The 21,795-nt window shown below is 44.6% G+C and overlaps 2 pseudogenes; one reads left to right on the top strand and one right to left on the bottom strand.

Moving 5' to 3' along the window:
- The first annotated feature begins 1,597 nt into the window (after nucleotides 1-1,597).
- LOC101121591 (RNA-binding protein with multiple splicing 2-like) lies at nucleotides 1,598-2,947 on the top strand (annotated as a pseudogene).
- A 7,110-nt stretch (nucleotides 2,948-10,057) lies between these two features.
- Nucleotides 10,058-11,002, bottom strand: LOC101121338 (olfactory receptor 1L3-like; annotated as a pseudogene).
- Nucleotides 11,003-21,795: the final 10,793 nt, after the last annotated feature.

Below are 21,795 nucleotides of genomic sequence, written 5' to 3'. Positions count from 1 at the left end.
GGTAGTGGCATAAGAGGTGAAACTTATTTGTTGTTCTGGGGATGAGAGAATGAGATGTCATGAAGAGTAATTGAGGCTGGGGAGTTAGTTAGCCAGGAACCAGGCTGGGAAATTGCTTTTGATGATGGAATTGGTGATTATAATCTCTTGGGGAAAGAGAAACGTTTCTGTGCTTCGAGTGTGAAATATCAGAAAAGTCTCAGTATTCTGGGAACTGCCTCTCTGGGCCTGCTCTAGTCTCTGACCTTGTTAACAAGGCCTGGGAGAAATTCTGTTTGCGAATTCCCTAGCTACCCTGCTTTGGTCCTAATTAGCCACTCAGGGAAGTTTGTGGTTTAATTAAGAAACATCTATAGTTAAAAGTTCGGCTTCTCCTAGCTGAGCAGTGATTAGGAATTAAGCAGGGTTTCTCCATGGAAACGTAGCCTTTGGCCATCACCAACTCAAAGCACCGCAGGGACAGAGGTCCTTTCTCAGGCTCATCTATCTGCCTCACTTCCCGATCAGATAAGTTGGGCCTATCTGGGTCTGCTCTGGAATCACACTTGGAACTGAGGCACCAGGTTGGAGGATGGGTCTGGCATGGCTGTAGACATCCCTTGTAATTTCCTTTGTGTTGAAGGAGACCTACAATTATAAGACAGGATTGGTGAAAGCCCTGAGGCAGAAGTGTGTCCGGTGTGTGTGAGGAATAATAAAAGGGTGAATGGACTGGACTGAATGAGCAGATAGAGGCAGGAGATGAGTCCAACCTGATCAGAGAACCAGTTCATGTAGGACCCTGTAGACCATCTGTCAGTATTTTGTTGTCAATGCATTTTCTTTTTACTTAAGAAACGTTTCTCTAGCCCAAGGCCTAAAATATGACTCTCTTTATTTTCTACAATGTTATTTTTAAGATGAAGTCTTATTACACATAAAGTACAATTTATATACAATAAAATTTATTCATGTTAAGTATTTTGTTAATGAATTTTGACAATTGTCTTCTGTTTTGTAGCAATTACTATCAAGACAGAGAACATTTTCAGCACCCTGGACATTTCTCTTGCCCCTCTAGTAATTTTTCTTCTCCCCCTCCCAGCTCCAGGCAAACACTGATCTGATTTCCTGTCTCCCCCACCTCCAGAAAAAACGTAATATAAATAGGATCACACAGTATGTAGCTTTGTAGTTTGTTTATTTAGCTTCTTTCACTTTGCATACTGCTTTTGAGTTTCATCCAAGTTGTTGTATCATCATAGTTCTTGCCTTTTTAGTTCAGTATCATTTCCTGTGTAGATATACCATTATTTGTTGATCCACCCAGCAGTTCCTAGACTGTCTTAGATTTTGGCTAGTATGAATAAAGATGCTACAAAATACTGGCATACATTTCTTTGTGTAAGCACAATTTTCATTTCTTTTGGAGTATCTAGGAGTGGGATTTCTGGGTTACATGATAGGGGTATGTTAAACCTTTTAAGAAACTGTCAAATCATTTTAAGCAACTGTTCCATTTTTGCAATGAATGAGATTTCCAGATGCTCAGGACTTGGATTGTCAGTCTTTAAAATTTCCTCTCCCGGCCGCGCCAAGCTAGCCCTCAGGCAGCACCATGAGCAACCTGAAGCCTGACGGCGAGCACAGCACTGGCATGGCGTGGGCTCCGGCGGCACCCTGGAGGAGGAGGAGGTCAGGACACTGCGGGTCAGTGGGTTCCCTGTGGACATTAAACCCAGACAACTCGACCTGCTCTTCAGGCCTTTCAAGGGGTATGAATCATCCCTGATCATGCTCACATCAAGACAGCCTGTTTGTTTTGTGGTCTTTGACTGTTGGGCAGGAGCAGCCACCGCCAAGAATGCATTGAACGGTATTTGCTTTGATGCTGAAAACCCGCAGTCTTTGAGGCTAGAGTTTGCCAAAGCCAACACCAAGATGGCCAAGAACAAGCTAAAGTGAAAGTCACTCAGTCGTGTCCAACTCTTTGCGACCCCATGGACTATACAGTCCATGGACTTCTCCAGGCCAGAATACTGGAGTGGGTAGCCGTTCCCTTTTCCAGGGTATCTTCCTAACCTAGGGTTCGGACCCAGGTCTCTGGCATTGCAGGCGGATCCTTTACTAGCGGAACCACAAGGGAAGACGACGAGCTAAAGGGAAGAACAAGTGAATGGCTACACCAAATCCTACCATTGCCCGCCCCACCCTTGGAGCGCACTTCATCTCAGGGGACACCTATAACCCGATGGGGGCCGCTCCGATCCCCGAATCCCCAGAGGCCTGGGCCCCCTACCCTCTGTACACTATGGAGCTGATCCCAGCTATCTCACATACCGCCGGTTCACCTACCCAGTCGCCACCGCTGCTGCTGCACCCTGCATGCTCAGGTGCACTGGTTCAGTTCAGCTCAGTTCAATTGCTCAATCGCATCCGACTTTTTGTGACCCCATGGACTGCAGCACTCCAGGCTTCCCTGTCTATCCCAACTCCTGGAGCTGCCTCAAACTCACATCCATTGAGTCAGTGATGCCATCCAAACATCTCATCCTCTGTCATCCCCTTCTCCTCTCGCCTTGAGTCTTTCCCAGCATCAGGGTCTTTTCCCAATGAGTCAGTTCTTCGCATCAGGTGGCCAAAGTATTGGAGCTTCAGCTTCAGGATCAGTCCTTCCAATGAATATTCAAGACTGATTTCCTTTAGGATGGACTGGTTGAATCTCCTTGCAGTCCAAGAGACTCTCAAGAGTCTTCTCCAACACCACAGATCAGAAGCACCAGGTGTGCTGGTACACTTCCTCTGACACCACCCAGCCAGGATGGAAATAGCGGCACTTCTGTTGGCTCTTTACCCTTGTCACCACAGCTCGAGGCCCCCGCCCCACAGGGGAGGAAGCCACTCTGAGTGCCCCGTGCCCCCAGGTGGCCCTGCAGAGCTGCTGCCCTCCAAAGACTGCGAATTTTAAGCCTGACTCAGTGAACTCTTTTTCTTCCTCTCTTCCTCCTCAGCCCTGTCCTGCCCCACAGTCTGTCTCCAAGGCCTCAGGGCTGGATTCAGGGCCTTTCTTGCTGAAGTCAGGGCTCCGTGGGGACTGAGCAAGTCCCAACCTCCCAAATCTGCTTCCGTAACCCCACCTCAAGACACTGAAGCATTTAGTTTTGAATGTTTTCTGGCATGAATTAAGACACTTAAAACTACGTGTACATGAGTTCTCACATTGCTTCACCATGGCAACAAGGCCTGGCCACTAAGGGCTCATCGTCATTCTGGGTCCCTCTCCCTACCCCTCTGCCCTGCACCCACCTGGCTTCATCGAGGACCAAGCCCTGTAGCCAGTTCTGCTCGGTGGCTGGCACTCCACCACCACCACCCCCCTACTCACTTCCAGGCTGAACAGGAAGGACCACCCAGCCAAGACAGAGCGTTTTCCTGGTCATTTCAAATCAGGGGGCTCTGCTTCCTCCTCCTCAGATGGGCCAACAACCATTAAGAAAATCCTTTCTCTGCTCACTTTGCTTACCTCTCCCCGGTGTACCCTGGCACATCCCACCCCTGCCGTGGCTCCTCAGTCTTTCCAAACTTTGAAACCAACGAAAAAAGTGAAAGCGTTTTTGTACCCTGTGTAACAAAATGTTTATGCAACATGAAAGAGGAGAGTGAAAAGGCTGACTTAAAGCTCAACATTAAAAAAACTAAGATCATGGCATCCCATCCTGTTATCACTTCATGGCAAATAGATGGGGAAACAATGGAAACAGTGGTGGACTTTATTTTTTTGGGCTCCAAAATCACTGCAGATATGAAAGTAAAAGACCCTTGCTGCTTGCTATGACCAACCTAAGTTTGAAAGTGAAAGTTTAGTCACTCAGTAGTGTCTGACTCTTTGCGACCCCATGGAATGTAGACTACTAGACTCCTCCATCCACGGGATTTTCCAGGCAGGAGTACTGGAGTGGGGTGCCATTTCCTTCATGACCAACCTAGACAGCATATTAAAAAGCAGAGACATTACTTTGCTGACAAGGGTCCGTCTAGTCAAAGCTATGGTTTTTCCAGTAGTCATATATGGATGTGAGAGTTGGACTATAAGGAAAGCTGAGTGCCAAAAAACTGATGCTTTTGAACTGTGGTGTTGAAGAAGACTCTTGAGAGTCCCTTGGACTGCAAGGAGATCAAACCAGTCAATCCTAAAGGAAATCAGTCTTGAATATTCATTGGGAAGACTGATGCTGAAGCTGAAGCTCCAATACTTTGGCCACCTGATGTGAAGAACTGACTCATTGGGAAAAGACCCTGATGCTGGGAAGGATTAAAGGCAGGAGGAGAAGGGGATGATGGAGGATGAGATGTTTGGATGGCATCACTGACTTAATGGATGTGAGTCTGAGGCAGCTCCGGGAGTTGGTGATGGACAGGAAATTCTGGCGGTGCTGCAGTCCATGCGGTCACAAAGAGTCGGACACGACTGTGACTGAATTGAACTGAACTGAACTGAAAGCTTCGTGTGTGTGTGCAATTAATTACTGAAGAACCCTTGTCAGCCTTGTCAGATAAGTTTAACGTTTTCTTTTGAGGCATGAAGAAGAAAAGGGTTTCCTTTCTTCAGCAGTGAGCCTTAGCATTTTCTTAGTTTAAGAAAAATGAAGGAAAAATTGTGCAACTTTTTGTTTTGGGAGCACGTCAGTGCTTTGCTGTTGGCTGCAGCTGTGGCTGTCTTGCCATTTTCAGACTTAGAAGATGAGATGGCTCTTGTAATTGCTGATCTTGTGAGAATGTGAAACTGGATAATATGTGAAACACAAAATAAAAGAAATCATCCAAAGTAAAAATTAAAAAAAAAAAAACAATAGCACACTGTCGATTATTGTAGCTTAGTAAGTCTTGAAGCTAGGTAGTATGAGTCCCCTCCTTCTTATTTTTTCTCAAATTTATTTAGATTCTTCTAGGTTCTTTGGCATTTTCATACAAATTTTAGAATAATTTTTTTTAAATTTCTATAAAAAACTGATAGAATTAAATTAACTTTTGGTTTTTAATATTTTTATCTTATTTTGATATCCCTTATGGGGAAGTAAATTTTAAAAAACTATACTTCTGCTACCCAGAGATGACCATTGTTTTTCCAGTTTGGTGGGTTTTCTTCTCTGACTTAAAAATTATTTATCTTTATAGTAGATCTTACTTCTGAAGAGTTTAAGGCAGCTAGGAGGAACATATAAGCTACAAGATGGGTAAACTGAAAATTAGGTTAGACAAGCACAAAAGAAGGAATAAACAAGGGTGGGGACATAAAATTGAGCCAGGAATGACTCTGAAAGTGCAGATGGTAATGACCCTTGTTACGGGTGAGCCTTAGATTTGGCTCCAAGCTTTCTGATCAGTCACAGAATTCACAACCAAAGATAAAAATAAACAGTCGCTTAGATGAAATACTAACATCTGTGTTCTAAGAACAGACACAATGCATGAGCTTTCTTTTAAGCAGCTTCTGCTAGAGGCTTTTGGAAATCACGTTGGTGCATCAAAATTAATATTCGTAATGGTTTGGAGGCAAAAATCACACTGTCTAGATAGCACTAGTGGTAAAGACTCCACCTGCCAATGCAGAAGACATGAGAATTGTGGGTTCAATCCCTGGGCCGAGAAGACCCCCTGGAGTAGGAAATGGCAAGTATTCTTGCCTAGTAAATCCCATGGACAAGGGAGCCTGCTGGGCTACAGTCAATGGAGTTGCAAAGAGTTGGACATGACTGAGTGGCTGAGCACACAGATGTTTATATCTCCAGTGATCTGCATTGACAATATACTGGATATCAGATCCGTGAGAAGGTATGGATGTTATACACGTCATTTGGGCAATCTTCTCCAGATAATTTTTCCTTTAGTTAACCTTTTGATAAACATCAAGTGTCAGTGAGGTCTACTATGGAGAACAGTGTGGAGAGTCCTTAAAAAACTGGAAATAGAACTGCCATATGACCCAGCAATCCCACTGCTGGGCATACACACTGAGGAAACCAGAATTGAAAGAGACACGTGTACCCCAGTGTTCATCGCAGCACTGTTTATAATAGCCAGGACATGGAAGCAACCTAGATGTCCATCAGCAGATGAATGGATAAGAAAGCTGTGGTACATATACACAATGGAGTATTACTCAGCCATTAAAAAGAATACATTTGAATCAGTTCTAAGGAGGTGGATGAAACTGGAGCCTATTATACAGAGTGAAGTAAGCCAAAAAGAAAAACACCAATATAGTATACTAATGCATATATATGGAATTTAGAGAGATGGGAATGATAACCCTGTATGCGAGACAGCAAAAGAGACACAGATGTATAGAACAGTCTTTTGGACTCTGTGGGAGAGGGAGAGGGTGGGATGATTTGGGAGAATGGCATTGAAACATGTGTATTATCATATGTGAAACGAATCGCCAGTCCAGGTTTGATGCATGATACAGGATGCTTGGGGCCGGTGCACTGGGATGACCCAGAGGGATGGTATGGGGAGGGAGGTGGGAGGGGGGTTCAGGATGGGGAACACGTGTACACCTGTGGCGGATTCATGTGGTGGCTTCTCTTGTTGAGCACGTGCTCTAGGCCTGCGGGCTTCAGTAGCTGTGCACAGCGGCTCAGCAGTTTCACTCGTGGGCTCTAAAACACAGGCTCAGTAGCTGTGGCTCATGGGCTTAGCTGCTCCAAGACATGTGGAATCTCCCCCGACCAGGGACTGAACTCGCGTTTCCTGCACTGGCAGGTGGATTCTTGACCACTGCACCACCAGGGAAATCCTGGAGGGTTTTTTGTCTTTCTCGGTGGGAGGAAATGAATAGGTGAAATAGAGAGCATTTCTAAGGCAGTGAAACTAGCCTATTATATACCTCATAGAGCTCAGATTGTCATCTCACTACACTGTATTCAATGTTAATGTTGAAAAATGAGGGCAATTGTTCTCCAAGTGACCAAACCAAATTATACTCCTTTGTGCACTCATAGACCTTCACTGTTCCCTGCACTCACCGGTGTTCAGAATTGCCAGAAATATTTTTTTTCTTGTTCATCTGCTGTGTGTAAAATAATATCTCACCCTGGTTGTAAGTTTTCCTAATCACTCCTGAGGGTGAACACAAACCATCTTTTTATAAACAATCTTTCTAAATGATGATGTTTTCTTTCTTCTGAAAGAGTGGATATGGCATGTAATTTGACTACTCTGATGAGTCTAAATGCCCATCTTTCTTCGGAGCATAACGGAGAGTGGTCTTCAGGTGTGTAGCACTTGAAACCAGTGGCTCCAGGGGAGGTTGGGCAGAGAAGGAAAAAGTGGATCTAAGAGAAGAATCATAATGGAGGCAGTGGGTTTGGGAAGGCAAATGGGAGGATGGTAGAGCTGCCCACTAGGCTGCTGACAGGCTACTTTTCTACTGCAGTCGCAATTGATGGCACAATAGTAAAGAACTGATAGTAAAGAATCTGCCTGCCAGTGCAGGAGATGCAAGATGAAGGTTCGATCCCTGGATGGGGAAGATCCCTTGGAGGAGGAAATGACTACTCACTCCAATATTCTTGCCTGGAAAATTCCATGGACAGAGGAGCCTGGCGGGCTACTGTCCATGGGGTCACAAAAGAGTCAGACATGTTTGAGAAACTGATCGCACATGTACAGGGGCAATTAAAGTGGAGTTCTAGCTACTGAGTTCTGATACTTTCTATCTTCTGTGTCTTGCAGAGCCCCTTGTTTTATCCAGGTAGCTACAGAAGTCCTGGTGTAGAGTTGTCATACATAAATGCAGTTCCAGTACATGGTGTAATGCCAGTTGCCTCAGATCATCTGAGAAGCTTATGAAAAATCCCTGAGCCTCTCCTCTGTAGATTCTTTTAGAAAATTTTTGTTACCTAATTTTATTTAAAAAAATGTGTTTATCTGACTGCACTGGGTCTTAGTTGCAGCATGCAGGATCTTTAGTTGCAGCATATGGGATCTAGTTCCCTCACCAGGAATGGAACCCAGGCTGCCTGTAATGAGAATCCAGAGTCTTAGCCACTGGACCACCAGGGAATTCCTTCTTCTGTAGATTCTGATTCACCTAGTCTAGAATGGGACATAGAAGGCTACATCTCCCCATTTCCCAGATTTTTCTGAGTATTTTCCCAGAACTCACCTCAGAGAATCAGGAGCTGATGCTTGTGTTTTTGCTGCCAGACTCTGATGTGGCCAGAAGCTTTTGCAGACATCCCAATCTGCCCAGAAGGAAGAAAACACTGCTGTACCCTGCTCCATTTTGTCAGGCATAGACATAGAGTCTTCCTCAGGTGGCCAGAGTACAGTAAGTTCAGTTCAGTTCAGTCGCTCGGTCATGTCTGACTCTTTGCGACCCCATGAACTGCAGCACACCAGGCCTCCCTGTCCATCGCCAATTCCCAGAGTCCACAACAAACCCATGTCCATTGAGTCGGTGATGCCATCCAACCATCTCATCCTCTGTCGTCCCCTTCTCCGTCTGCCCTCAATCTTTCCCAGCATCAGGGTCTTTTCAAATGAGTCAGCTCTTCACGTCAGATGGCCAAAGTATTGGAGTTTCAGCCTCAGCATCAGTTCTTCCAAGGAACACCCAGGACTGATCTCCTGTAGGATGGACTGGTTGGATCTCTTTGCAGTCCAAGGGACTCTCAAGAGTCTTCTCCAACACCATAGTTCAAAAGCATCAATTCTTCGGCACTCAGCTTTCTTTATAGTCCAACTCTCACATCCATACATGACCACTGGAAAAACCATAGCCTTGACTAGAAGGACCTTTGTTGACAAAGTAATGTCTCTACTTTTTAATATGCTGTCCAGGTTGGTCATAACTTTCCTTCCAAAGAGCAAGCATCTTTTAATTTCATAAGGCTATATCTGTTGACAAACCTAGACAGCATATTAAAAAGCAGACATCACTTTTCTGACACAGATCCATCTAGTCAGAGCTATGATTTTTCCAGTAGTCACCTACAGATATGAGAGCTGGACCTTAAAGAAGGCTGACCATCAAAGGATTGATGCTTTCAAACTGTGATGCAGGAGGAGACTCTTGAGAGTCCCTTGGACTGCAAGGAGATCAAACCAGTTAATTCTAAAGGAAATCAGTCCTGAATAATCATTGGAAGGACTGATGTTGAAGCAGAAGCTCCAAAACTTTGGCCACCTGATGGGAAGAGCTGAATTATTGGAAATGACATTGATGCTGGGAAGGATTGAAGGCAGGAGGAGAAGGGGATGACAGTGGATGAGATGGTTGGATGGCATCACTGACTCAAAGGACATGAGTTTGAGCCAACTCTGGGAGATAGAGAAGGACAGGGAGGACTGGCATGCTGCAGTCTATGGGGTTGCAAAGAGTCGGACATGACTGAGAGACTGAGCAATAACAAATGCCTATTGTTAATATTTTATTGAAGAATTACACAATAGAAAAGAGAACTACACCATAGAAACTACTTTCAAGAATAGCAATAGGCCCTAACTTCTAAGAAATCATCAGGCCAGCTGCTAGCCTGTCTCCAAGTGGACAAAGGCATTTCCTGTCCCTAGACATGGAGGTCTTCTCAACATCTATCATAGTCAGAGCTCAAGGGCTTCTCAAGAGCCCTGAAAAGAGAAGGGTTTCCCCTTATCTGTTTCTAGGTTCCAGATACTCATGTAATCAGCCATTCTGTGCCCATGACTGATAGAATAAGGAGATATTTGGTCAAGAGAAGTTAACGCAGGATATTCATTTTCAGCTGCACTTGAAAGGAGTGAATGACAAAAGAGAATGGGAGGGGAGATGAGGACTGGGTATGAAGACTCTGGCCAGTTGGGGGACTGCAATAAGGTGGCTTTGATTGGTGGATATATATGTATATATATGAATATATTGTATACTTATATAATTATACTATAAATAAGACTGTATATTCTAGTCTCAACAGTCATCTACACCATTTTTAATGGACTCTTGGCTTAGGAGTGCTAACCTTCAGTAGCTTGATGTACACACCAAGAACCATCAGAAGTGAGGGGCCTCAGGAGAAGGGTTACAGGAGGCTGCCTAGGACATCCTCCTGTTCATCAGCTTCCTCAGGCCTCTCTTCGTATCTTTGTTCCTCAGGCTGTAGATAAAAGGGTTCAGCATGGAAGACAGAACAGTGTAGATGACTGTTGCCACTCGGTCCTTGATGGTGTAGGTAGACAGGGGTCAGAAATAAACATAAATAATGCTTCCATAAAAGAGGGTCACCATGGTGACATGGGAACCACAGGTAGAGAAAGCTTTATGTTTCCCAGCAGCTGAAGGGATCTTAAGAACAACAGTGAGGATTCGTAGGTAAGAGATGATTACTCATATGAAAGGGCTCACCAGGGTTGCCAGTCCTTCAGTGTTAATTACAATTTCATTGACAAATGTGGAGGAGCAGGACAGTTTCAGTAGAGGGTTGATGTCGCAGAGGAAGTGGTGGATGATATTGGAGTTACAAAAGAGAAGACGATTTATCAGGAGAACAAGTAAGAGGGAATGGAGGTGAGAGATGGAGCAGGAGAAGGTCACCAGCAGGACACAGGGGCGGCGGCTCATGGTGGTGACATAGTGGAAGGGGTCACAGATGGCCACATAGCGGTCAATGGCCATGGCTTCCAGGAGGTAACTCTCTGTGTTGGCAAAAGCCAAGAAGAAATACATCTGGGTCATACACTCAGCATAGGAGATGGACTTCTGCTTTGACAGAAAGTTCACCAGCATCTTGGGAACTATGGTGGTTGTGTAGCAAACATCAATAAAGGATAAAATGCTAAGGAAAAAATACATGGGTGTCTGGAGCTGAGTGTCAGAGCGGATGGCCAGGATGATAAGCACGTTTCCCACTATGGTGACTACGTACATGATGAAGAAGAGGGCAAAGAGTGGCTTCTGGTCCTCGGGCCGGGAGGAGAGTCCCAGGAGGATGAACTCGGAGACACTGCTGGTTTGGTTAACTCTCTCCATGGTCCTGCATAGGCCAATACATATATTCAAATATATAGTAAAAAAATATATTTTAATTCGACAAATTTCAACTCATTCCTCTCTTTCCTAGGATTCCTATAAAAAGTCCATGATTTTGTCATCCTTTCCACAGTCCACAAAAGTAAGTTGAACAATAAAATTGAACCTGTGTTAAGTGCAAGGACATCAGAGAGTGAATTTCCTTTCAGAAAGAATCCCAGATAGACTTCAGCAATGCACAATTCTTATTTCCCTACACATATTTATTAGATTTGCTGAAGTTCATCTCTCCACCATCCTTGCAAACAAAACAAAACAAATAAGCAAAAAACAAAACAGTGAATCAGGTAAATAAGATAACTGCTGCCATAGGCACACAGTGTCAATAGTCACCCTTTCAGAGCCAGTATTTTAATTTAAACCTGGTTTGAGGAAAAAAAAAAAAAAGCTGTATTATAGAGTTGGCCAAAATTTCATTTGGGGTTTTCCATAAGATGGTATGGAAAAACCCGAATGAACTTTTTGGTCAGCCTAATATTTGAACCTATGCATTAGAACATTCATAAACATTGAGGATTCATGGTCTCACAATTATTCAGTATCACTGTTTTAAACACTCACTAGGAACCCGACACTGAGATTAAAAAGATGAGTGATTCTCAGTTCCTATTCTTAAGGTGGTTATAGTCTGGCAGGAAAGACAAACTTTTACACAAATAACTGCCACAAAATTCTACAGGTATGGTGATAGACTTATTGAAAAGCAGCGAGCATCATGTGGTGTCTTTGAGAAGAGCGTGTATTTTGAAATCGGCTCCTTCACTTTCTGGCTGTGTGGCTTTGGGCTGATTACCTAACATCTCTGTTTCCTGGTGTCCTTCTCTGTAATCTGGGATAGTAAATACCTCCCTTCTCGGCTTCCTCTTCTGCTCCACCATTGTCTTCACGTCTTCCTTTACTTCCTGCCCAAATCCTCTCCTTTGTCAGGTGTCCCTGGATGCTCTTGAAAACAGTTATTCTGTACTTCTCTGCAAAACCTCATAGTTTTCATATTTTTCATTGTTTGACTGTGCTTCACCCAAGTTTATGAGACTTGGTGGGAGAAACACTTATTTGTGTTTTGTATGATTTGAAAATGAATGCACAATTAAGAGAAACAATAGTCATGCTTAAGACCTAAGCTTCCCTGGTGGCTTAGACGGTAAAGCGTCTGCCCACAATGCAGGAGACCCGGGTTCGATTCCTGGGTTGGGAAGATCCCTGGAGAAGGAAATGGCAATCCACTCCAGCACTCTTGCCTGGAGAATCCCAAGGACGGAGGAGCCTGATAGGCTACAGTCCATGGGGTCACGAAGAGTCGGATACGACTGAGCAACTTCACTTTCACTTTCAAGACCTATTAAGCTTTACTGTGTATTAGGCAGTGAGCTAAATGCTTTATGTATATCACAGACAACAACTCTCTAACCTGGTTCTCAGCAACAGTCCCTTTCAATAGACGAGAACATTGAGGTTAGATGTTGAGAGCTTTCCTCAAGATCACACAACCTAGAAGGGCCAGAGCCTAGATCCCAAACAGGATAGTCTTAAGCACAAAATGCTTTCATAAAGCTTCAGAAGTTTATGCTAGAAGCAAACGTGCAGGGGAGTTGTTTTCCACTGTGGAATTTTCCACCGTTAACATCTCTATTCCAGTGACGACAGGCTTGCAAAATCAGTGTTGCGTGTAGTCTCTTACTGTAACTGCTAGAGACAGGACCTCTCCCAAGCCTTGTGTGGACTGGGAGCTGTGGTTCTGTGCAGCTGTGCCAGGGCGGAGGGAAACATTCAGGAGACAGAGCCAGGAGACGTGGGTTCAGATCTGGGCTCCACCGTCTACTCACAATGTGTCTGGCAAACTCCCTTCATCACTCTGAGTTTCACTTTCCTAATCATTAAGATAAAACTGCTCTCAAGAGAAAAAGGAGGAACATGGGTGTGAAAACCACAAACACGGTATATGTCAGCAGGATGACTGGGAAATGTCTGATAAAGAAGAAAGTAGCATCAGGGGAAGGTGAGGTGGAGCTAGATGGAATGCAGACACAGGAAGGGAGTTTGGCTCTGAGAACAGACCAGGCTGAGTCTAGAAGCAGAGTAGATGGATGTTACTGGAATCAGTGATTTTCCTATTTTATTCCATTCCGTGTAGTACTCATCAGCATGGGCTTTGTTTCTTTAAGGATCTCCGTGGTTTCTCCTGCTAGGTCTCTCTCGAATCTTGCAACTCTTCTTCTCCCTGGTCAGCACTCTGTTGAAAGCCATCATTTCCCATTCAGATTGTTGCAGCCTCACCTAAACGATGTATTTTGTTCCCCTGTCCTCTCTTGACAGCCCCTCCCCAATCATTCTCTGCCATGCAGCCACAGTGATCTTTTAACAATAAATGTGATCACCTAACTTTTGAGGTTGAAGTCTGTTTGTTTCCTAGGGCTACTGTAACGAGGTATCATATCAGAGAGATGTGGTTGGAAAACTCTCTCCAGAGTGGAGCTCTGGCATCACCCTTGGCCCAGAATCCTTGGAGAATGGGCCTCCAGGGAGTCCCTCCTGGTATCTTACCTGGGTCTCCCCAACACAGCTTCAGTGATTATCCAACAGTAAGGTCAGAGACTCTTTGGAGCTTGCTTGGTGCTCATTCAGGGCCCAGTGAGGGACACGAAGTCTCAGGGAGAGGTGGCGACTTGGCCAAGACTCTGGAACAGAGTCGGGCCTCCTGCAAACCCAGGGTGCCCGGCACCTGGTACTGGCCCTTCCCAAGTTTTACGCAGAAAATGCCAGGTCCCTCCTGCAAACATGCTTCCTTCTCTGGGCTCACAGCCAATGTGACAGGAAGCTCTCACTCTTCATGCATCTTATTATAGGGGGTCAAGAGTGCAGCACTGGGCTTGAGGAGCCCGAGAAGTCACCTCAGATTGCTGGGATCAGAGGGCATGACCTTCTGGTTTAGATCTCCTCAGGTCACAGAATCATGCAAATAGTGTTGCATAAGGCCTGACTTAAAACCATCAGAACGCCTTTTCTCATGGTTCCGGAGGCTAGAAGTACAAAGTCAAGCTTGTGGCAGGCTTCGTTCCTTCTGCAGATGCTTAGGGAGAGTCTGCTCCAGGCCTCTTGCCCAGCTTCTGGTGGATACGGGCAATCCTTGATACTCCTTGACTTGGAGAGGCCTCACTTTGGTCTCTGCCTCTGTCTTCACATGGCCATCTTTTGCTCCATTTCTTTATACAGCCCTCTCCCTCTCTGTGCCTGTGTCCAGAATTCCTTCTAAGAAAGACACCAGCCTCTACGGCCCACCTGACTCCACTGTAACCTCATCTTAACTTGATTATATGTACAAAGACCCTACTGTCAAGTTAGGTCTCATCCTGTTCCATACCAAATCCTATCTGAAAACAGTGTACTTAAGAATCTTCAGTTTCTGTTAGAGACATAATTGACATAATTCCTTTTTAGGAATGAAGGAAAATACTCCCATTTTTGAACCATCCTTTTATGTCAGTTCTACACAATTGCCTGTTACTTTACACATATTTTAAAAGATATAATTTTGTAAATATTTAATATTCTGCTAATTTGATTTTGAATTGTAAATGTCAAATATCCTGCTATTATACTTTGTTAAAAAGGAAACAGCATACATTTTAAGGATATTTTTATGAATAAATTTAAGGCACTGAAAATAAAAAAATTAGGTCACTTTCTGGAGTTTTTGGTGAATATAAATTCGGTGGTAGGGGGGACACTACTCAAGCCCCTCTTCATTTAATATGAATTGAACTCCTATTCTCCTCCAGTCCCATCACATTCCTGTTTCCCCAGGGACTTCCTCCTGGTCTTCAAACACATTCCTATCTGGTGGTCCTTGCCCCTCGCCCTGCATGCTTTTTCTTTCTATTGTCCTTTGGGTATCAACTCAGCTGATACTTTTTCTGGGTCAAGTCACCCTGTTTTATGCTCTCATGGAACTCCTTTCCCTTCCTTTACGGCACATATCACAGTCTGTAATTATTCATTTATTTCTGTGAGTGGTGTTTGTCTTGACCAAACACAGGAATCCAGTTTCCTTTCCCTCACTATTCTATCCCCAGAGTTTAGCACAGTGTTTGTGGAGGAAATGAAACCACACCTGGCATTGAGGCTGGGGCACCACAAGATAAAAGTCAGAGTTGGGTGTTACGATGAAGGAGGTGATGATGCCTTGTGTCCTCAAGTTGCTTGTCTGTGTAGAACTTGTGTCTGTGATTCCTGATGGGCTGGTTGACTAGACTTGGCTCTGGCAACGTGTTTACCTGAGCTACAAACCCAGCCCAGACACTGCTCTTGATTCTGCATTTTCTCTCATTTCCCACATCCCACTGATGATCACATCCTATCAATGTTGCCTGCCCACCTCTCTTGGTCTCTGCCAGCACTGCTCAAGTGGAGACCTTCATCATCTCCAGCTTCCAAAATAGCCTCCTGGCAGCCATACTTGTCTTTCAATTTCCTGCACTGTAGGCAGGTCAGTTTTTCTAAAGTGCAAATTTGAATAACTCGCTGTATTAGTTTTCTGGGGCTGTTCAAACAAAGTACCATGCATTGAGAGGCGTAAACAATGGAAACGTACTGTCTCACAGTTGTCGGGACTGAAAGTCCACAAAGGGTCAGCATGGTTGGTTCCTTCTGAGGGCTGTGAGGAAGTGTCTATTCCATGCCTCTGCACTTGACTTACAGATGGGGTCTTCTCCCTGTGTCTCTTCTCATCCTCTTCCATTTTGCATTTTGCATTTTGCATTTGTATGTTTCTGTGTCCAAATTTCCCCTTTTAATGAGGATGCCAGTCATGTTAGATTAGGATCCACCCTGATAACCTCACTTTAACTTGATTATCTCTGAAAAGGCCCTACCTCCAGAGGACTTCCCTGGTGGTCCAGTGGTTAAGAATCTGCCTTCCAAGGTAGGGGATGCAAGTTTGATCCCTGGTCGGGGAACCAAGATCCCACATGCCACCAACTACAGAGCCCATGTGCTCTCAAGCCCCCAAGCCACCACTAGAGAAAAGCCCGTTCGCTGCCACAAAGATCCCATGAGCTGCAACTAAGACCAGATGCAGCCATAAATAAATAAATATTAAAAAAATAATTTCAGAATCTTAAAGATCCTGTTTATGAATAAGGTCACAATCTGAGGTTCTTGGGATTAGAGCTCCAATATATCTTTTTTTGAGGGGGGTTACAATTCAACTCATGATAGTCACTTTTCTACTGCAGAAGACTCCTTGTTGCTAAATTGCTTCAGTAGTGTCCAACTCTTTGTGACCCTATGAACTGTAGCCCACCAGGCTCCTCTGTCCATAGGATTCTCCAGGGAAGAATAGTGGGGTGGGTTGCCATTTCCTTCTTCAGGGGATCTTCCTGACTCAGGGATCGAACCGGCATCTCTTATGTCTCCTGCACTGGCATTGACAGGCAGGTTCTTTACCACTGGAGCTAACTGGGAAGCCCCAGCCTCCCTGTTACCCACAGACTAAAGGCCAACTCCTTCCTGAGCTTACAGTGCATCCTATGATGTGTCTCTTGCTGGGTTCTGCATCTCATCTCTGGCCTCCCTCTCTATTCTCTTTCATGCCAGCATTTCTTGCTTCTTCTCGCCTTGGGGACTTACTGTTCCATCTGTTTGAAATGTTCCCCGTGCCTTGTTTGTTAGCCCTGGTGGCTGGTGGTCGCTCAGAATGGATACCCCATCCTTTCTGAAGCTTGGCCTGCCCTTCTTCCTGGATGGGCACCTCACCGAGGTGTGGTTGGCACACACAACACACACATAGCACAGAACTGAATCTCAGTACTTACAAGGCTGTCTTCCCTACTTAAGCTGCACAAGAATGAGGATTGTGTCTGGTTCTTCATTACACCACCCACTCTGGCGCCGTGCCTGGGACATAAAAATCCCTTGATAAATATTTATAAAATGAAAGCATGCCTGGATGGTCATTTAGGAGTTTCAACAGATGGAAGGAAGAGTTGCGGCAGATCTCAAGTCGCAATCTTAAGAGCAGCATTCCATTTCATTCACCGCATGCGGTTGGGGCAGAGCCCAGGCAGGAATAGCTCGAGCCTGCGCTCCTGGAAGGTGCCTCTTGATTTCTCATTGCTTCAACTTTAAAGCACACACAGTGGAGTTCTGAGCCAGAGAAACTCTTAGAGATTGTGTAGTCTAATTTGTGGGTGCTCAGTTGCCAAATCCTGTCTGACTCTTTGTGATCCCGTGGGCTGTAGCCTGCCAGGATCCTCTGTCCATGGGAATTCCCAGGCAAGAATACTGGGTTTCCATTTCCTTCTCCAGGGGATCTTCCTGACCCAGGGATCAAACCTGCATCTCTTGCATTGGCAGGTGGGTTCTCTGTCACTGAGCCACCAGGGAAGACTGTAGTCCAATTTGCTTGTCTTAAAGAAGGGGGAAATGAAGGCATGGGGGGTGGGAGGACCTTATTATCATCGCACTTTAATTGTTAGAACCAGGACTGCAACCCAGGCAACTTGGCTTCTCCCTGAAGCTTAGGTTATGCTTTGCCTGATATGGATGCAGAGAGGCTAAGAGCTCGGGCTCTGGCCCCCTTTCTAGGTCTGGGGTGCTGTCCTCATCAGGTAAATGGTCTAGGGCAAGTTACTTAACCTCTCTGGGGCACAGTTTCTCCACCCTCAAAGTGGGGATAATGGGAGGCCCTATCTCCTAGAGTGGTTGGGAGGACTCAGAGAACTAACGTCAAACCACAATACCTAACGTCAGCACCTCCACCCCCAAAGTTAGCTACTTATACTACGAGGCAGAGAAAAATATTTTGATCAAGTAAGCAACCAGTCATGGTTAAATGTTGGAAGTCTGCCTGGTCTGCAATTAGGTAACCAAACATATGAAAACCAGAGGCTTACTCACAGGGGTCACTCATTCCTTTGTGTACACATAGATAGCACTCGATTTCACTGGGTTAGTTTTGACAATAACACAAGGATGACATTTTCCTGATTCACTGACATCAAAACATTCAAGTTTTTTGACAGGGTTTGATTCATGGCCATTTTGGGACTCACTGATTTCAGATGGCGCGCAGGGAGGAAGGCGTGCCCGGTCAGTGTGGATTGTTTAGTCCTGGTTGTTTCCTGAGTCCAGATATTTTCTCTCCCACAGCTGTCTCTCCAGATGTGGAGGACTTTTCCATGCCATGTTGGCAAGTTTATTCAGAACCCACTCTCCAGCTGAAGGTCCCTGCCTCCTTACCCTCCTCCCCAACCTCTGTTAAAGGAAACCACTGAGAACGTGATCAATAAGAGTGATGGGTTTCCTGACACTGTTTCAAATCCTTTCTCTTTCCCCACCTCTGGTGCCCAGCTTCATCCTGACTCTTCTTTTCAGAAGACAGAGCTTCCCAGAATCATTGAGCTGAGGATCCTCCCAGCCCATAATAGTTTAACATCCTTTTGCTTGGCCTCTTTGGAGCTCCTTATCTCAGAGAGAGAAGGTGTTTTCTCTTCCTGCTAGACCCCAGGGAACTCTCCTGTATGCTTTCTCCAAGTTTTGGCAGCAAAACACAGCCCAAGGGGGATGAAGAATGTCAGGTGCCTCCCGCTTAGTGTTGAGAATATTCCCAGAGCCTCCTTGGATTCATGTTCATGTCTCATGGGTGTGACTCAGCTGCCCCACTTATTGACCACTAGGACTGAGGAACAATGGTGGGTATTCTGGAAAATAGGGATTTTTTTTTTAAAGATAGGGGATAGAGTTATATGTTGTTGTTGTTCAGTTGCTCAGTCATGTCCAACTATTTGCGACCCCATGGACTGCAGCATGCCAGGCTTCTCTGTTCTGCACCATCTCCCAGGGTTTGCTCAAACTCGTGTCCATTGAGTTGATGATGGTATCCAACCATCTCATCCTCTGTCACCCCCTTCTCATCCTGCCCTCAATCTTTTCCAGCATCAGGGTCTTCTCCAATGAGTCAGCTCTTCACATCAGGTGGCCAAAGTATTGGAGCTTTAGTTTCAGCATCAGTCCTTCCAATGAATATTCAGGGTTGATTTCCTTTAGGATTGACTGGTTTGATCTCCTTTCTGTCCAAGGGACTCTCAAGAGTCTTCTCCAGCACCACAGATTGAAGGCACCAATTCTTTGACACTCAGCCTTTTTTATAGTTCAGCTCTCACATCTGTACACGACTACTGAAAAAACCATAGCTTTGACTATACCTCTGGACCTTTGGAGGCAAAGTAATGTCTCTGCTTTTTAATATGCAGTCTAGGTTTGTCATTGTTTTTCTTCCAAGAAGCAAGCATCTTTCAAGTTCATGGTTGCAGTCACTGTCCACAGTGATTTTGGGGCCCCCAAAATAAAGTTTGTCACTATTTCCATTGCTTCCCCATCTACTTGCCATGAAGTAACATGGGAGAACAATAGGCTTCAGGTGATGAAAAAGTATGTGGTGTGTGTGTTTGTGTGTGTCTGTGTGTGTGTGTGTGCTAATGCTAATCCACAGACAAGTGATGAAGGTAGGATAGAATTCCAGATTGGTTTACGAAGTACCATCAGCTTCTTTGCGTTCTAGACATCTTGATGTCAGGTGCCCCTCAGAGTGAATTTTCAGTATGGAGTTACAATAATGTTTTATATGATTTATAAATTGGGATGGCTCTTAGCAGTTTCAGTTTCAACTGCAGCATTGGCCAAACAGCTCTTTCCAGTTATCTGTTAGCTGATGTGGAATCACTAGTCTCTAGGGAATACCTCTGGCTCCTGAGCTAAGAAGGATGTAGGCCTGGTCCTTTGAATTCTGGGAAGCATCCTCAAGAGTTCTGTACATATCACAGGAGCTGGGGTCTTGTTCAGGAGAGAGACCTGACTTTCCGTTCATTTACATCTTGGGGTCACTAAGTCATACTTTGAAATACCCCAGGTTCACAAGAAAAGAAACTAACCAAGTATGTGTCTGGCTGGATTTCTTCCTCCCAATCCTCTTTTCTTTCTTTTTTTTTCACTTGCTCTTTCCTTTTTCTTCCTTTTGTTTCTTTTATTTTTTCCCACTGTATTTACTTCCAAAAAGAATGGGATTGTTTAGAAAGGTAGATACAGCAAGCAAAAACATAAAAAATAACATAGGGACAAGAAGGAAAAAAAGTAAAAGTGTAGGATGGGACTCTCTTGTTGGTCCCGTTGTTGAGACTTCCACTGTAGGGGATGCAGGTTCAATCCCAGTCTGTGAGCTAATATCCCACGTGCCTCGTGGCCAAAAATCCAAAATATAAAACAGAAGCAATACTGTGACAAATTTGAAAAATACTTTAAAAATGGTCCGCATAAACAAATCTTAAAAAAAAGCAAAGTGTAAGAAAAAGAGCAACCCTGAATATTCATTGGAAGGACTGATGCTAAAGCTGAAGTTCCAATACTTTGGCCACCTGATGCAAAGAGCCTACTCATTGGAAAAGACCCTGATGCTGGGAAAGAATAAAGGCAGGAGGAGAAGGGGGCTACAGAGGATGAGATGGTTGGATGGCATCAGTGAGTATGAGTTTGAGAAAACCGTGAAGGACAGGCAAGCCTGGTGTGCTGCAGTCCATGGGGTCGCAAAGAGTTGGACATGACTGAATGACTGAACAAGTGTAAAATAAATGTACAAACTCAAAAAGAAGTTCTGATAACTTTGTTACAAGTTCAGTTGACTCTAAACTCACCAATGACCAACGTGAAGAAGGTGAGAAGATGATTTAAATGATTCTTAGTATCTAAGAGATAAAAACAAGCAGATTATTTTGGACATGCATTACCAATTCTGGCTCTGTGATTTATGAGAACTGTGTCCCATGGATTTTCATGAAGCGATTACTGTGCAATGCAAAGCTAAGCCTTTTCAACAAGATCCTTAGAGGAAGCATTCTTCTCAATTCTTCTAAAGGTCCTCAGTGGGACCTAGGGGGCAATTTGCCAAGATCTAATTTAGTGGCAGTGATCCTAAGGGTGTCCATAGTATTTGCAGGTATTCTGCCCTCTGATGATCTGGTTTATTTCAACATTAGTCTTTACTTAAGGGCAGTGGTTCTCAATTTAGGAATGCCTCTGACTCTCCAAGAAAATTGTTAGTTGGGCTACACAAGACCATGTGCCCTCCGACATGGCATGTGCCTTTTGTATATATGTAGAAATGTGCTTCCTACTCTCTCCCTCCGGGATGGTGTACATTATTATCATCAGATGCTCGCAATGATCCTTGGCCTAAAATAGGTTGAGCCATCTATGCAGAGGGCTGAAGCCCTCCATGAATATAACTTATCTTCATGAGGTATTTGTCCTTTATTTAGCTGCACCAGGTCTTAGTTGCAGCATGGGGATCTTCATTTTTCACTGCACCAAGTGGAATCTTTAATTTCCACACACAGGCTCCTCAGTTTCCAGAAATCAAATCTGGGTCCACTGCATTGCAAGGCGAATTTTTAATCCCTGGACTACTAGGGAAGTCCCTCTGTTAGGTTTTAATAACTGAGTTAGTGGTGATGAGTCCTCTATTAGCAAGTGTGCAGAGGGCCACTCCTCTGCGTGTCTGTGAAAGTGTGTTCAGTCACGTCCAGCTCTTTGCAATTCCATAGCACCAGGCTCCTCTGTCCATGGAAATTTTGGGGCAACAATACTGAAGTGGGTTGCCATTTCCTACTCCAGGGGATCTTCCCAATTTTAGGATTTCGATCCAACATCTCTTGCATCTCCTGAATTGGCAAGTGGATTCTTTACCACTAGCCCCA

The sequence above is a fragment of the Ovis aries genome, chromosome 3 (assembly GCF_016772045.2).
Source record: "Ovis aries strain OAR_USU_Benz2616 breed Rambouillet chromosome 3, ARS-UI_Ramb_v3.0, whole genome shotgun sequence".
NCBI lineage: Eukaryota > Metazoa > Chordata > Mammalia > Artiodactyla > Bovidae > Ovis > Ovis aries.
The sequence above is the reverse complement of the archived record's forward strand: the minus strand, read 5'-3'. Positions and strand labels throughout refer to the sequence as shown.